Source organism: Choloepus didactylus, chromosome 4 (genome assembly GCF_015220235.1).
Source record: "Choloepus didactylus isolate mChoDid1 chromosome 4, mChoDid1.pri, whole genome shotgun sequence".
Taxonomy (NCBI): Eukaryota; Metazoa; Chordata; class Mammalia; order Pilosa; family Megalonychidae; genus Choloepus; species Choloepus didactylus.
The window spans coordinates 124,156,736-124,161,759 of NC_051310.1; the positions used below are offsets into that span (position 1 = coordinate 124,156,736).

Genomic DNA, 5,024 nt, shown 5'->3' on the forward strand with positions numbered 1-5,024 from the left:
AAATGAATATTTGCACACTGGTGTTTATGGTGGCAGTATTCATGATTCAGAATGGATGGAGGTAGCATAAGGGTACATTGACTGATGAATGGAATGGTGAACTGTGATGTGTACATGTGATGGAATATTGAGTGGCCACAAGAAGAAATGAAGTTGTGAGGTATGCAAATAGGTAAATGAAACTTGAGGACAGTATGTTGTGTGAAATAAGCCAGAAATAAAAAGACAGACATTATAATGCCTCATGAATATGGACTAAGTATAATGTTCAACTTCTGAGAATTTAATCTGAGAGCATAGGTTATCAGGGGAAGGCTTATTGTAATGGCTCCTAGAGTATAAGCTCTTACAGCAGTTACCTCTATTCCTGGGTTGTAATGGTTATTTCTAGATTCTGAGATGCTGAGCTCTGGAACTTTGGGTATCTGTGTGACACATGAGATTCAGAGCTAGAGATCGGCAGCTAAGAATGTCAACATTATCCCATACAGCAAATGTTAAAGAAGCTGAAAAAGAGATCAGACTTCAGTTAGAGATATGAATGAAATGGCCTTGGTTACGACTAAGGTACGTCAGACTAAAAGGTAGAAGATGATATTGACTATATTTTAAAACTTCAACTTCTGTGTGAGACCAAAGGTGGAGATGTTTATTTGGTGGAAAATCTTTATTTTCTGTAGTACACTATATAATTTAACTTGTATGGTTAGTTTATTAAACACTATAATTACATGGAACCTTGAATAGGAAGTGAGATCTGGTTTGTTTGTACAGGTTAGTTTGAAGCCCCAGTACATCCCAAAGTAATTTTGGCAGAGAATAAAGAAGTATTTGAAAAGCTCCCTTGAGGGAGTGGGGAAAATATTGAAATATTAAATTTACCCACCTGCAGAATTCCTTATATTCTCGCAAACATTGGGGACTACCGATTTAGTAGGCCAAGCCATTGATCTTTGGGCTTGCACTTATGAAGCTTATTGCTGCAAAGGAGAGGCTAAGCCTACTTAAAATTGTGCGTAAGTCACCCCCAGAGAACCTCTTGTGTTGCTCAGATGTGGCCCTCTCTCCAGCTAAACCAACTTGGCAGGTGGACTCCCTCCCTCCCCCCTACGTGAGACATGACTCCCAGGGGTGTAAATCTCCCTGGGAATGTGGGATATGACTTGCGGGGATGAGTCTGGACCTGGCATCGTGGGATTGAGAAAGCCGCCTTGGACCAAAAGGGGAAAGAGAAATGAAACAAAGTAAAGTTTTCAGGGGCTGAGAGATTTCAAATGGAGTCAAGAGGTCATTCTGGAGGTTATTCTTATGCATTATATGGACAGCCCTTTTTAGTTTTTAGTGTATTAGAATAGCTAGAAGGAATACCTGAAACTGTTGAACTGCAACCCAGTAGACTTGTTTCTTGAAGACAAGTGTATAACTATATAGCTTATATTGTGTGACCATGTGATTGTAGAAAATCTTGTGGCTCATACTCCCTTTATCCAGTGTATGGACAGATGAGTAGAAAAATGGGGACAAAAAGTAAATGAATAATAGGGAGGCAGGGATGGGTTGTTTTTTATTTTCTTTTTTACTTTTATTTTTATTATTTTTTTGTTTTTGGAGTAATGAAAATGTTCAAAACTTGACTGTGGTGATGAATGCCCAACTATATGATGATACTGTGAAAAACTGTACACTTTGGATGATTGGTATGGTATGTGACTATCTCAATAAAATTGCAAGAAAAAATGAAAATAATAGTTCAAAACATATATATGAAATCATAGACCAATCATAGACCATGTTGTCATTGATAGAAAGGAAGCCACCACAGACTACTGAGGTCATGTCAGAAAGACTCAGGAACCAAGTTAACAAAACTGTCACTGACAAAAAATGGGATAATCTGAGCTCAATAACAGTAATAACTTCAGTGAATTTAAAAATTTAAATATCCATGAGTTTTTATGATCCTGAATATCTAATTAATCAACTTTTGAAGATGATAGGTAACCAACTCATTATTTTTTAAACTGGTAAATAAAGGGAAGGAATGAAGAATGCCACCTGCCTTCCCTATGTGAGATGTACCACTAGATAACCAAATAAAAGATGAGGGGGAGCTGCTTTCTGAAGAAATATTCTAGATAATAAATGAGGAAGGAATGATGAATTGGGATATCATCCTTTTGCAGCTGCTAATGAGTTGATCCACACATTGAGCATCAATGGCTGCTAACATCACAAAAAGAGAGGCAACCAGACACTATTTGCTTCCTAACAGAAGAGCACAAGCCACAATGAAGTAATCTTGCCTCCCAAATTGAAGTTAGATCTGATAAATCTGTATATCCAATTACTAATTTACAGGCAATACACTGATCATGATACATTGTATCATGGGAATTCACTCAGTAAAATTTAGATTCTGGGAAACTACAAATCAAACAGCCCAGTTTCTTTAACAGATTTCAAGGAAAGAAAAAGAGATGGAGAGATACCACCATGTCCCTTACCATGTGACAAGGAGTCCAGGATCACTGGCAGCAGGTCTTCAGGAAGGTATCATCTTGATGTTGGGTTGATGTGGACATTTTCATGGCCTCATAACTGACTTGTTCCAACAATCTGTTAAAATATGGTGGGTTACTATGAAGTTCCTAGACATGCAGAGACATGCCTCACCCGAGGATATTAAAAAGGCATATCATAAATTGACACTGAAGTCACATCCTGATAAAAATCCTGAGAATAATGAAGAAGCAGAGAGAAAATTCAAACAAGTAGTTGAGGCATATAAAGATGTTGTCAGGTGCTTAAAAACTGGACATTTATGACAAATATGTCAAAGAAGGATTAAATGGTGGTAGAGGTAGAAGTCATTTCAACAGTGCATTTGAGTTTGGCTTTACATTCTGTAATACAGATGATGTCTTCAGGGAATTTTTTGGTGAAAGGGACCCATTTTCATTTGACTTCTTCAAAGATCCATTTGAGTAGTTTTTTGGAAATCAAAGAGGCCTCCATGAAATCAGAAGCAGGAGCGTGGGATCCTTTTCCTCCGCCTTCAGTGGGCTTCCATCTTTTGGAGGTGGATTTCTTCTTTTGAGACAGGATTTACTTTCTTTGGTTTACTTCATTTCTTTGATGAGGGCCTTACTTCATTTTCTTTGATGTCCTTTGTTGGTAGTAGGATGAGCAACTTCAAATCTGTATCAACTTCTACTAAAATAGTTAATGGCGAAAAATCACTACAAAGAGAATTATTGCAAATGGTCAAGAAAGAGAAGTTGAAGAAAATGGCCAAAGTCCTTAACAATAAATGGTGTGGGAGATGAAGAAGACTTTGCATAAGAATGCAGGCAAAGAGGACAAAATGCCCTGCCTTCCCAACCAGCCAAATGTCCTTCGCTGAAGTTTCAGAGACCTGTCACTTTACCCATACATGTATCTAACTATATTTGTGAGGAGGAGGAGGATGAGTAAGATAAACCTTGGGTCACCAGCAACTGGGAGCTCTCCATTTATTCAACAGGATTCAAAAAAGGTGACAAGAAGAAGAAGCAGAAGCAGAGAGAGGAACAAAACATGTCATCCAAAGGGAATCACTAGACTGGACTTACCAGACACATGCACACTTTGGCCCCAATGCTCACATAATATTGGAGTACAGTCCTGTGTTAAGTGTGTATTTTGGTTGTACACACTTAAGGTAGAAGAGACTTCTTGTTAAAACTATAACAAGGTCACAGTTATATTTAGCAGGACTGTGAACGTTTGATCACAAGACGTGAGTTGATAACAATGGTTGGCAATGATAGAAATTTGGAACACAGCATAGACTTTCTTACTTTGCTTTTCCCCAACACTTAATCTGTTAGTGTTTTCTTATAGCATTAAGAATCTAATCCATTTATTCCAAGGCTCTATCTCATTCTTTTCAACTTTTCAACTAATTATACAAATTACTGATATATTTATAGCTTTAGAAGTATAATTAAAACAGACATTGAGTATATATTCATAAAGGACTTTCTTTCCTAATGGCAGTAGAGTATTTGAAATTACCGTATAATTAAGTATAGCATAGTTTAAAGATAATGTAGATTACACATTGAATCGTGAATATAAGGATACTTTTTCATAAGTTTAAGACCTGAGTATGAATTCTTCAAAGCAATCTGGCCTGATGCATGGTAGGCCAAGAGTGATTCACTTCAGGTATAATCATTCCTTATATTTATTGTTTTAATTTTAATCTTCTCTAAGTAGTCCGAAATCTACTTCAAATGCTATTTAATTTTTGCTTAATCCCATCTTTTACTTTTCCTTATATCCATAATTGTTCTTTTATTTAAATTCAATTTTATTGAGATATAGTCACCTACCATACAGTCATCCATGGTGTACAATCAGTTGTTCACAGTACCATTATATAGTTGTGCATTCATCACCATGATCAATTTTTTTTTCCTTAACTTTTTTTTTTTATTAAATTCAGTTTTATTGAAATACATTCACACACCATACAATCATCCATGGTATACAATCCACTGTCCACAGTATGATAACATAGTTATGCATTCACATGATCATTTTTTGAACATTTTCATTATCACACACAAAAGAGAATAAGAATAAAAGTTAAAATAAAAAAGAACACCCAAAACATCCCATAGCCACCATCTCTCCCTATTATTCATTTATGTTTTGTCTTCATTTTTCTATTTATCTGTCCATACAATGTATAAAGGCAGTGGGGGCCACAAAGTTTTCATGGTCACACAGTGTAAGCTATATAGTATATAATAGTCTTCAAGAATAAAGGCTACTGCCTTACAGTTCAACAGTTTCAGGTATTTGCTTCTAGCTATTCCGATAAAATAAAAAAAAAAAAAAAAAAAAAAACCTAAAAAATGGAATCTATATAACGCATAAGAATAACCTCCAGAATAACCTCTCAACTCTATTTGAGATCTCTCAGCCACTGAAACCTTATTTTGTTTATTTCTCTTCCCCCTTTTGGTCCAAGAAGG

The 5,024-nt window shown here is 36.0% G+C and overlaps 1 pseudogene; it reads left to right on the top strand.

The window, feature by feature from the left end:
- Positions 1–2,626: 2,626 nt before the first annotated feature.
- Positions 2,627–3,600, top strand: LOC119533346 (annotated as a pseudogene).
- Positions 3,601–5,024: the final 1,424 nt, after the last annotated feature.